This window comes from Chiloscyllium plagiosum, unplaced genomic scaffold (assembly GCF_037043375.1).
Source record: "Chiloscyllium plagiosum isolate Xiang-an unplaced genomic scaffold, Cpla_swu_hap1 HiC_scaffold_28, whole genome shotgun sequence".
In the NCBI taxonomy this organism is placed as follows: domain Eukaryota; kingdom Metazoa; phylum Chordata; class Chondrichthyes; order Orectolobiformes; family Hemiscylliidae; genus Chiloscyllium; species Chiloscyllium plagiosum.
The window spans coordinates 10193026-10206232 of record NW_028270166.1 but is presented as its reverse complement, the minus strand read 5'-3'; the positions used below and the strand labels follow the sequence as shown (position 1 = coordinate 10206232).

General features: G+C 42.3%; 1 protein-coding gene across 2 annotated transcripts in view; it reads right to left on the bottom strand.

Moving 5' to 3' along the window:
- The window catches only part of haus8 (HAUS augmin like complex subunit 8), a 186068-nt gene that overhangs the window by 114022 nt on the left and 58839 nt on the right, over positions 1-13207 (bottom strand). The window lies entirely within an intron of this gene.

Sequence of the window (13207 nt, the reverse complement as noted above, 5' to 3'; positions counted from 1 at the left end):
GCCACCATTCATTTATGGTGTGTTTCCACAGTCTGATGAACTGGAGGGTGTTGTAGCTAAGATTTAATTCTGCCTTTAAACAGCCATATATTGTTAGTCAGGCAGAAACCCCAGATGCAGTCAGGAATTTCCCACTGTCTTGTGCTAATCCACTGCTGCTTTCAAGAGAAAAGAGCTAAAAGACAGGCATGTTTATTAACTTATGAGAAAATGCTCAAGTAAAACTCATGAGGCTGATCCACTTTTAGATCTTGACAAGCATAATTTTTTCCTTTTTAGAGAACTGTTTAATTGCCTCAAACTGTCAACTTCCATGGGTACTGGTAACATATTCCACAACTTATTATCACTCAGGACTGGTATTTTCTAATCCGTCTGTTCAGAGGTGTTACTAAACACTAGAGCAGGTGGGATTTGAATCCAAGTCTTGTGGCTCCAGGACACTATTATTGTGCTAGAAGAGCCATCACTTGAGAGAACTCAGGTACATGTATGTGTTTCATGTGTGTAAGTTTGAACCTTGGGTAAATACCCCTTTTATGTGAATTGACTGATGGAATAATATTCTCCCCTGATCAGTCTTGGTGAATCTGGTAATCTCACTCCAGACGTAACACTAAGTTCACCTGAGATGTGTGTGTGGGTATTGAGTGGTCATCTCTTCAAAATAATGAAAAAGGCAGTTTAACCGTTGTTCTTTGGAGCCAAAATTCTTAAAATAATTGGAACAGTGTTTGAAAAATTGACTTAAATACATCATAGTAAACTGTTCAGGAATCATGGACAGTTACTATCTAGAATGTGAAGCTGCAGTTTCCCTATCAGCTCTTTGAAAGCCATTATTGCCAAAGAAATCATGAACAGGAGTAGGTCCTTCAGCCTGTAAAAATTGCTCTATCAATTAATTGGATCATGGTTGGTTGTCTACCTCCATATCACATTCCCATACGATCTCCACCTCTCTTGCTGTCACTCATCTCCAGAAATCTAATTGATTTTTATCTTGAGCCTGCTCAATGATTAAGCTTTCACAGCCCTCTGGGGCTACAGAATTCCAAAGATTCACCACCCACTGACTAAAGGAATTCTTTCTCCTCTATCTTCAATGGCCTCCCCCTTATTCTCAGACTCTGCTCCTTTGTTCTAGACTCATCAGCCACAGGATTCATCTTATGTACAGCCACTCAGTCACATCTTATGCGAATTGTGAAATCTCTGAGATCACCCTTTTTGATTTATTGTCACGTGTACCTAAGTACAGCGAAAAGCTTTGTTTGTGAGCAATACAGGCAGATCATAGTAAGCAATGACATGCTGAACATCGGATGCTTAGGCAGAAAGAGGCATAACATTACACTACAGGAGCTGCACAAAGCAAGATCAACCTTAAAATCAACATTATTCGAAGTTAGAGAGTCCATTCAGCAATCTAATAACAGCGGGGAAGAAGCTATTCTTGAACCTGTTGTTACGTGTGTTTAAGCTTCTGTATTGCCTGTTTGATGGAAGAGGTTGTAGATCATAACTGGGGTTGGAGGTGTCTTTGACAGCCTTTCTCGTAAACGAAAAGTGTAAATAGAGTCCATGGATAAAGAGTTGGCTTCTGTGATGGTCTGTGCTATGAACACAACCTTCTTTAGTTTCTTATGTTCCTGGGCAGAGCAGTTACCATACCAGGCCATTATGCATCCGGAGAGTATGCTTTCTGTGGTGCATCTGTAAAAGTTGGTGAGTGTCCTAATGGATATGCTGAATTTCCAAAGCCACCTGAGGAAGAGGCGTTGTCGTGCCTTCTTGACCACATCTGCTTGGGAAGTCCAGGACAAATCATTGCTTATTGTCACTTCTAGGAACTTGACGTTGTGAGCAACCCTCACAACCTCCACTCCGTTGGTGTAGATGGGGGTATGTTCTCCTTTCTTTCTGAAGTCAATGATCAATTACTTTGTTTTGCCATCATTGCAAGAGAGATTGTTATCATTGCACATGACAGCAAACCATCTATTTCTGAATTCTGAGTCCTCATTGATATCCATCCTACCACAGTGGTGTTGTCAGCAAACTTGTAGATGGCATTTGTATGGAATTTGGCCTCATTCTTCTAAATTCTAGAAAATATAGGTCCAGTTCAATCAATCCTTTAGGGGAAACATCTCCTAAGTCATGTGTTAGGATGTGTCTATTACAAAGCAACACCTCTGGATATTTTCTAATCCACCTGCTCAGATAGTATTGCATACGTCTGGAGTAGATGGCACTTGAACCTGGGCCTTCCAGCACAGCAGTAACGACACTACCCTGTATCACAGCAGCCCTAGCAGGTAACCTATACACTTCACACTGCATGTCAAGGGTTTAATATACGTTCTCCTTGTATTTTGTGGGGGTTACCACAGTAGAACCATGTTTTAGTTTAGCTGGCAGCAGAAGGCTGAACTGTCAGGTATTTCAACATGTGCTGGCTCATTTAGGAAGCTGCCAAACTGACCTGTAAAATATCAATTGTTTTCACTTGTACTAATTTTGCATTACACCCGAAACATCGACTTTCCTGCTCCTCAGGTTCTGCATGTCACTGTGTTTTTCCAACACCACACTTTTTGACTGTGGTCTGACTAGTGCCTTGTATTATTTTAGACCCTTTGAACGAAAGTGAAATTCTGAAATAAAAAAGTGATGGAAGTCCTCAAATAAGGTAGAATCTGTGGAGAGAAAGTGATGATGATTCAGGCGTTCAGATGATTTTTAGACTGCATGTCTCGGTTCAGATTCTTCAATGTGAATTGTTGAGTGGCATGTTTGCACTGTTTTCTCACACCAGGTTCTAAAATGGATCTCAAATAATCATAAATTAATGCTCAACATGCTAAAAGAAATTCTGATCAACTAAGAACATGAAGAACTCCGAGTGGCATTTGTGCAGCAGTGACTATAGTTGGAGCTATTGTCAACAAAGTGTGATGATGTTACTTCCAAGTGTGCCACTGATTAGAACGCGTGCACTATGTGCTGATAGAATGGAACTCTCCTGTCACTTTGGCATTTCAACAAAAAGGGGAAAAAAGGATTGGTTTGCAATCTTCGTTAATGTGATCTGTGTGACTTTAGACCGAGTCTTGACTTAATGGATTCTCGTACAATATTTGCAATGTTGTACCATGCTCACTTGTCTTGAAACCCTGTAAAAGTGGCCCAACTCCTTGGATGCCAAAATTAGTTCACGTCTGAGACTTTTCCATTTGAGTCTGTCCAAGTTGCTTTCTCTCGTATTTTGGGATCCAGCTTGCAAGCTCTGAGGTTGGCTTTCAAATTGTCTTTAAACCCCAGTTGGGCCATCTATATTGTGTGTTCCTGTGCTTATCTGCCTGTAGGGCACTGGGAAGTCTGTATTACTGCAACTGCAGGGAACACACTCCCTGCTTATGCAACTGCAGTGCCTGTGGCATCATTACCAACAGCACCTTCGAAGAATGGGACCAATGAAAGCATTTATCTTCAAATGTTTTAAATCCATTCAGATCCTGGAACCCCAATATTCACACAACCCCACTCCTCAAAGAATCCCTTGTGTGGAAGGAGGCCATTCAGCCCATCAAGTCCACACCAACCTTCCAAATAGCATTTCATCCAGACCCATTCCCATCCCCCCACCCAATCCCTTTAACCTTGCATTTCCCAGTCCATCTAGCCTGCACATCTTTGGACTGTGGGAGGAAACCAGAGCACCCAAAGGAAACTCTCACAGACACAGGGAGAATATGTAGACTCCACCCAGACTGCTGTCTGAAAATTGAATTGAATCTGGATCGCTGGTGCTGTGAGGCAGCAGTGCTGCCCACTGAGTCACCATTCTGCCATGCTAAAGCCTACCTCCTGTCCCCTGCCTTGCTCCATTGATGTTTGCCAATCTCTGTGAGCAAGGGAGCAGGGTGGTGAGTGGGAGTACCTGTACTGGTATGAAGCTGACCAATTTAAATTTTTGTTTCTTGCTAGCCACGGTCATAGCAGTAATTGGATTGTTTCAATTTCGTGTAATGTTCAGAATACTTAGCTGGTCAAGAGTATCTCTGCTCCAAATTGCCATCAGTGATCCAACCCCCTAATGTTCCTAAGAAATGCACCCCCCCCCCCCCCCCCCCGCCACCATCAGCAAAGTATGTACATGTGGCGCATCAAGCTTAACTTTGATGACTCTTTGCAGACCAGTATCCTATCAGCATGTCCTGGGCTTAAGCATGAAAAAATAGCCTGTTGTGCAGGAACTGTACTCCTGCATAGGGCATCTGTTCGCTTAGTCAGCTGGACAGCTCCATCGGCTGCTGAGTGATGCTAGTATTGTGGATTCGCTTAAGGTACCATAAAGGACCTGCCTTGTCACCCTGTCCCCTCACTTGAGATGTTGTCACCCTAAGGTTAAACCACCATCAGATATTTCCATCTAATGAGAAGCAGTCCTATGGTTTGGTAGACTATGGGAACATAGTCAAGAGTGTGGTGCTGTAAAAGCACTGCAGGTCAGGTAGCACCAGAGGAGCAGGAGAACCGACATTTCGGGCAAGAGCCCTTCAAGAATGAGGCTTGTGAGTCGAGGGAGTAGAGAGAACCTTTATTCCTGCAACATCAGCATTTCTGAATGAGATGGAGGCAAACATAGTGTGTGTGGAATAGGTTGAAAGAGCAAGAATTAAAATGCAGATTTGTGGCAGTGCAACCAGGAGAGGGAGCAGTCCATTGATAAATATTTGTATCTGCTGATCTGTGCTAAGTAGGACTTCAGCTGAACAAAAAACATTCCAGCTTTTAATGAGAACTTGGAGAAAGGATCATCATTCTTTGGAATCTGTAGGGAGCTGGAGTGCACTGAAATGTGGCTGTTGTTTCATTAGGCCCTCAATCCTGTGTCAAGATTAAAGTGGTGCTGGAAAAACACAGCAGGTTAGGCAGCATCTGAGGGGCAGGAAAATCGACGTTTCGGGCAGAAGCTCTTCATTGGGAATGAATCTGATGAAGGGCTTTTGCCCGAACCGTCGATTTTCCTGCTCCTCGGATGCTGCCTGACCTGCTGTGCTTTTCCAGCACCACTCTAATCTTGACTCTGATCTCCAGCATCTGCAGTCCTCACTTTCGCCTCAATCCTGTGTGACTATTCATGGCACTGCCAGCGGAGGATCAGCAAATTCCCTTTGCCTGTGAGCATTGCCTGGGTGATAAGAGCTTTAAAACTGTCAGTGACTGTATGACTCCATTATTAAGTGGCCTATCTATGGTATTTCAGCAGCCAGCAATGGACCACCTCTAATGTGGATAGTTGAGCTTGTGCCCTAATCAAGCTACAGCTACTGGAACCAAAGGGCTACCTCAAAGGGATGGAGGTCCTGTCTATTAAGTTCTCCGGCAACTTGGTCCTAATTGTGTAGAAATGGCATTTTTTTAATTGCTTGGTGTTTGTCTGGAACATTGGAAAGGCCATCTTAGGCATTACCAACTCAATCTTGGATAAATCTGCAAATTATTAGGGGTGCAGTTTGACTGTTAGGTTGTTGTTCCTTCAAGCACAAAGTGATCGCATGTTAGGATATCCATCTTTCTGGTCCAACTAGAGGAGTTTTGTTAAATAAGCACTATCAAATTTATTGTACAATTGCAAATATTTAAAAATTAAATAAAGAAACATAGAAAATAGGATAGAAATAGGCCATTTGGCCCATGGAGCCCGCTTCAACATCCAACATGATCACGGCTGATCCTCTATTGCAACACAATATTCTTAGTCCTTCCCCGTACCCCTTGATATCTTCAGCCTCCAGAAATCTTTCCCTTTCTTTATTTAATGTATTCCATGACTTGGCCTCCACAGTTTTCGTTGGTAGAGAATACCACAGATTCACCATGCCATGAGTGAAGAAATTTCTTATATCTTGGTCCAAATTGACCATATAGACTGAGATTGTACCCTTTGTTCTGGACACTGTCAGGTGGGGGAAACATCATGCCTACACCCAGTTTGTTCAGCCCTGTTAGAATGGTGTATCCTTTAATCTGTTGCCTCCTCATTCTCCTAAACCCCAGTGAATGTAGGCCCATTCAACCCATTCTCTGCTCATACAATAAACCTGTCATCCATGAGAATCAGACTGATGGATATTCTGAAAAATCTTAAAAGGAGAGATATTTCCTTACACTTCCAGCCAAGGGTGGCATGATAGCTCAATAGTTAACACTGTTGTTTCACAATGCTGGGGACCTGGGTTCAATTCCACCTTTGAGTGACTGTCTGTGTGGAGTTTACATGTTCTCCCCATGTCTGTGTGGGTTTCCACCCACAGTCCAAAGATGTGCAGGTTAGGTGGATTGGCCCTGGTTTAAAATCCCCATGTGGTGGTGTCTGGGTGAGATTCTGTGAATATCATGAATTAAAACAAAAATGATATTGAGACATCAGCAGGTCAGTCACTGATGCTGGTTGACAGTGCCATTTGCCCTGCAGAGGGTTTAATGAAGGAGAAGATATCAGTTGGGGTATACATGGAGGTAATAAACAAGTCCCTTATACAGAGTTGGATTAGAGAGTGGCTTAGTAAATAGAGAAGTTATAGTTTGAGTAGTGAAACCAATCCCTACTGTAAAGAGTGATGAGAATTTTGATCGGGCCTTAACATATTTAACTGCAAATACTTTTCATTCAATTGAGGCAATCTTAGAAATTTATTTTATCTTGAAAAAGCATACATTCCAAGCATTAACTCTGTCTTGTTGGTGGTCACTGCCCTATCTACAGATCCAAAGCTGTCTGTATTCAAGAGACTGACACTTTAATTGTCTGAACATTCTCATCTCCAAAGTTGTTGAATGCTCCGTCTTCAATTAGCTTCCCAAATGTCAGCTGCCAAGATATTGGAGTTTTTTTAAAAGATGAACACTGCTGCTACCATGGTGTGATTTTTATCTCCAGCCGGGCAGTATAGCTGATGTGCCGATGCTTATGATAGCTTCCATAAGAAACTGGCATAAACATCGTAGTCTGAAAGAATCTAATAGACATTTATCAGAGTTAACAAATTATATACAAACATTACTTCCTTCAGAAACAGTGTGTCTGGGCCACTATTAAGCTAGTAATTTAGTGAGTGCTTCCAATAGCATGTCGTGCTTCAAGGGATCTGAGGTAAGTTGGTGTCTGAGATCTATGTACCTTCAGGTCACATGATATAATGCAGTGACAATATCATGTGCATGTCTCTTAAAGGCACATTGACATATCATGAGGCAAAACACAATTAAAAATTAAAAGAAGGAAGACAAATTAGTGACTACATCTAAACAAAGGCTAGAGATGAACTTGGCCAATTTACTCGGCAGTTCTTCAACCTTGCAGTGAAAAATAAATCAATTTCAAACCTGGAGGTTAGAATGGAGAGGTCTTAAGGAAGAAGGAGAGGTTTTGGGAAGTTACTTTCTCCTTGGAACAGAGAGGGTTAAGTAATGACCTATTTTTCAAGCTGATGAGAAATTTTGGGAGTGCAGCTAGAGAAAATCTATATCCATTGGCAAGTGGCTTATTAACCAGAGATCAAAGATTTAAAATCATTGACAAAAGATCTAGAGGGGAGATGAGAAGCAAGGTTTTCAAGCAGATAGTTGCTGTGATGTGGAATGTGTGACCTGAAAAGGTTGTGGAAGCTGTTCAATGATAGGAGTTGAACAGATGCTCAAAGAAGAGTAACTTGCAGGATTGCAGACAAAACATGGGAGGTTTGAGATTAAATGCAATCATCCTTTCAAAAAGCTAGCAAAAGCATAATGTGCCAAATGCCTCCTTGATTCCACGATGTCAGGGACTAAGTGAATTTACACAAAACAACAACTCCCAGCCTTAGAAAGATAGGTTGAAAGAATTAAGATTGGAGTTACTCTGAAATAGACGCAAGATAAACTGCAGTTTGAGATTTCCAACCCTAATTTCTACTAACCTGACCGGGTTTATCACTGACTGAAAGTATGCATCATAATTTTCTTGAGACTCTCAGATCTTACCATGAAGCACTTAAAATTGAAAGCCAGGAAGGTCTCTATTCCCAGTCACCATCTATCATACTGTCAGCCTGTTGCTCCATGAATGTTTTGTACAAGCAACAGTTATCATAGTTATACGCTTGTAATACTTTGAATCAGCCATCAAGACAGTCTAAATAAAGTATATGATCCAACATGTCACAAATCACCTTGTATATCCAGTGAGGTATTTTTGAAATGCAGGCACTGTTGCAATGTAGATTCGGTAGGTCATACATAAGAAAGGCGAGGGAAGGTATTTCTGGAGAGTATTGAGTGGGCCTGTAGACTCCCAGGGGTATGAGAGGATCAATTGGCAGACAATTCCTGAATTAGTTACCTCTAGGAATGGGAGTCTGTTGTCATTGTCCTCCTCTTTTGTGAATTTTATGCCAGTAAGAATATTGTTGATGAGGTAGGTTTCAACTAATTTATTTTGTTTTGTGATGACAAAGGTGTGTCCACATAGCAGACCCAAAGTTTCGTTTGGATAGATGGGCAGGCTATTTGTTCAAGTCTCTGCATTACTGCTTCTGGTATGAATCCTGATATTGATGATCTTTTGGGTGTTCCATTGATTTTGTTTGTAGGTTTTGTTATTAAATGTGAAATGGGTGGTGAGGCACAGGACTACTAGCTTGAGGATGTTGTCTTTGCTGATGAAGTTGATGTTGTCTGGTTCCTGAAGTAGTGCGATCAGTGTTTCTTTGGCCAGGTTGATGTTAATTGATGTGAATAGGGCTGTTATGTCAAAGAAGATCATTATTTCATCCTCTTCTATCTTGGTAAAAGCTAAAAATCACACAACACCAGGTTATAGTCCAACAGGTTTATTTGGAAGTACAAGCTTTCGGAGCGCTGCTCCTTCCTCAGGTGGTTGAGGATTATAAGATCGTAGTAATTTATAGCAAATGTTTACAGTGTGATGTAATTGAAATTATATATTGAAAAAGACCTGGAATATTTGTTAAGTCTCTCGTCTTTTAGAATGACCATGTTGGTTTCAGTACTTTCAGATGTAAATTCCAGAACTTCCTTAAAGTTACTTTCTCAAGTGAACTTTAACAATAGGTGCCATGTTGGCACAGATAATGCATTGAAGGTGCAAGGTGCCCTCTGTGAGGCGCCCCATGTGAGGCTGCCTATGCCCCAATGTTCAGACTGTTTCTTCCTAAAGAAGGGATTTACAGAATCTTACATGGGTTCATGCAGTTTTTGAGCAAAATAAAATGTAATTCTGAAAGTACAAATTCACCCCATAAACTTACATGTGTGTGTGGGGGGGGGGGGGGGGGGGGAGGAGTGGGGGGGGTTATGAATGTCTGTGAGAGAGTGTGTGTATGTGCATGTGTGAGAGTGTGAGTGTAAAGGGGAATAAGTCTGTGAAAGGTTGTGTGTGTAAGTGTGGGAGTGTATGTGTGAGCGTATGAGACACAGCTTGTGAATGAGAGAGGGTCTGCGTGAATGTATGGGTCTGTAGGAGTGTGTTTGTCTCTGTAGGGGTGTCTGCGTGTCTGTATGTGTCTATGAGTATATGTCTCCGTGTGTGTCTGCGTGTGTATGTGTGTATAGTGCAGTGGGATCACCCCTAGTGTGACATGAACCCAAGGTCCCAAGGCCATCACCCTAGGTACTGAACTTGGCTATCAGCCTCTGTTTGGCCACTTTTTGTTGTTGCCTGTCCCAAAGTCCGCCTTGAGGATAGTCACCCGAAGGTGCGAGGTTGAATGTACTGGATTGCTGAAGTGTTCTCCGACTGGGAGAGAACACTCCTGTCTGTTGATTGTTGTGCGGTGTCCATTCATGATGTCTATCTTGGTGTCTTTGATGGTGTTCAGGAATTCTTGGGTGGAGTGAATGGAGTGGTATGAGTCTTCTACTAGTTATTTAAGTTTTCGGTGCAGTTCCTTGGCTATTCTGTATGTCGGTGTTCCAGGTAATGAAACAATGGGTCTGAGGGGGACGCCTTTGGATGACACCTTTGTCATCACAAACGGAACAAAGTAGAGGAAACCTACAACATCATCAGCAATATCCTTACTGGTATAAAACTCACAAAAGAGGAAGGGGAACGACAACAGACCCCCATTCCTAGATGTCACAGCAGAACGAACAATTAATGGAGAACTTCAAAATAGCGTCTACAGGAAAGCAACACACACACACACACCAAATATTTAACTACAGAAGCAATCATCCCAAAACCCGCAAATGAAGCTGCATCAGGACATTATTTCAATTGGCCACAACACAACTACAGCACCCAGGAACTATGAACAGCAGAAGAAAAATACCTATGTGAAGGTTGCACATTCTCCCCGTGTCTGCATGGGTTTCCCCCAGGTGCTCTGGTTTCCTCCCACAGTCCAAAGATGTGCAGGTTAAGTGAATTGGCCAAGTTAAATTGCCATAAAGTTAGGTGCAGTAGTCAGGGGTAAATGTAGGGAAATGAGTCTGGGTAGGTTACTCTTCGGAGGGTCAATATGGACTTGTTGGGCCCAAGGGCCTGTTTCCACACTGTGGGGAATGTAATCTATACAGCATATTCAAGAAGAACGGGTACCCAATAAATACAGTCCGCCGATTTTCTCAACAACAAACCCAACAAGCAGACACAATGTGCCCAGAAATTCTAGCCACATTACCATACATCGAAGACTGAAATGACTTCCGGACTACTCAGACCCCTTGGCATCATAGTAGTCCACAAACCTACCAACACACTTAAACAGCAGCTAATGAATTTAAAGGACCCCATACAAACAACCTGCAAAACGAATGTAATTTACAAAATACTATGCAAGGACTATAACAAACACTACATCACACAGATAGGCAGAAAACTAGCCAAGAGGATACATGCACACCAACTAGCCACAAAACAACATGACCCACTATCACTAGTATCCTTATATACAGACAAAGAAGGACATCATTTTGACTGGAACAACACATCCATCTTAGGACAAGCCAAACAGAGACAAGCATGGGAATTCATAGAGGCCTGGCATTCAAACTGGAACTCCATCAATAAAAGCATCAATTCAAACCCTATCTACCATCCTCTGAGAAAGGAAAACTGGAAATGATATCACACAACTTTCGAGACCAAAACACACAAATAGAAAGTGGGACATAACACCAGCGCTTCACCAGAGGCTCTTTGATGATGTTACCTAGTATGGTGATGAAACATCTGAAAACGAACCTTCCAGCTCAGCGAGCAAACTTACAACCATAATCAGCAAGTGATAGACAGAGCCACATAAGCAGAAAGTGCTGGTCAAACTCAGCAGGTCTGACAGCATCTGTACATGATGTGGAGGAACCAGTGTTGGACTGGAGTGCACAAAGTTAAAAATCACACCAGGTTTTAGTCCAATAGCTTTACAGAGAGTAACAGAGTTCATATTTCAAGGCCAATGACCTTTTGTCAGAACTGAAAATGTTAGGGGGGAAAAGTGGTATTTAGATTGATGATGTGGTGGAGTTGAGAGCTAGAGAGTAGTGTACACGGTGACACCACCTTCCGTTCTCCCCAGCAAAACGTATGCCCATCCTCAATGAGGGTGAGCCGAGCACATCAGTACAAAAGATAAGGCTTAACCATTTGCACCGGTTTTCAGCTCGAAGAATCAAGTGGATGATCCATTGCAGCGTCCTCCAGTGGTTCCCAGCATCACAGATGCTAGTCTTCAGCCAATTCAATTCACTTCACATGATATGAATAAATGGTTGAAGGCACTGGATGCTGCAAATGCTATGGGTTCTGACAATATTCCAGTAATAGTCATGAAAGTTTGTCTTTAAAACTTGCTACCCCTAGACAAGCTGTTCCAGTACAGCTATGAAACTGGTATCCACCCAACTATGTGGAAAATTGCCCAGTTGTGTCCTAAGACCATAAGATGTAGGAGCAGAAATTAGGCCATTCAGCTCATTGAGTCTGCTCTGCCATTCAATCATGATTGATAAGTTTCTCAACCCCATTGTCTCGCTTTCTCCACGCAACTCTTAATCCCCTTGATACTCAAGAACCTATCTATCTCTTTCTGAAATATACTCAATGACCTAGTCTCCACAACATTCTGTGGATGTGAATTCCAAAGATTCACCATTCTCTGACTGAAGAAGTTTCTCCTTATCTCCATTCTAAAAGGTCTTCCCTTTACTCTAAGGCTGTGCCCTTGGGCCCTACCAATGGAAACATCTTCCCAACATTTACTCTGTCCAGGCCATTCAGTATTCTGTAGGTTTCAATTAGATCCCGCCACATCCTTCTAAATTCCATTGAGTATAGACCCAGAGTCCTCAAATGTTCCTCATATGTTAAGCTTTTCATTCCTCAGACCATTCTTGTGAATCTCCTCTGAACGCGCTCCAGTGCCAGTACATCCTTCCTGAGATATGGGGCCCAAAACTGCACACAATGCTCCAAACATAGTCTGACCAGAGCCTTATAGAGCCTCAGAAATACATCCCTGCTTTTATATTCAGGTCCTGTCAAAGGCATTTGCTTTTCTAACTACTGACTCAACCTTAAGTTTACCTTGAGAGAAACTTGGATGAGAACTCCCAGGTCTCTTCGCATTCAGCCTTTTGAACTTTCTCCCCACTTTGAAAATAGTCCATGCCTCTATTCTTCCTAACAAAGTGCATGACCTCATAGTTTCCCACTTGGACTCCATCTGCCACTTCTTTGCCCACTCTCTGAACCTAACCAAATCCTTTTGCAGCCTCTTCACCTCCTCAATGCTACCTGTCCCACTACCTATCGTCGTATCATCTGCAAACTTAACCAGAATCCCCTCAGATCCTTCATCTAGATCGTTAATGTGAAGAGTTGTTCCAACACTGAGCCTTGCAGAACACCACTTGTCACTGGCTGTCATCCTGAGAAGAACCCTTTGATTGCCACTCACTGCTTTCTGCCAGACAACCAAGCTTCTATCCATGCTTGCCTCTAACACCATGGGCCATTATCTTCTCAGTAGCCTCCTGTTCATCACCTTTTCAAAGGCCTTCTTGAAGTCCAGGTAGATAACATCCATTGGCTCTCCTTGATCTAACCTGCTCATTATTTCCTTGAAGAATTCTAGCAGACTTGTCAGGCATGACCTTCCCTTGATGAAGTTAAAAATCACACAACACCAGA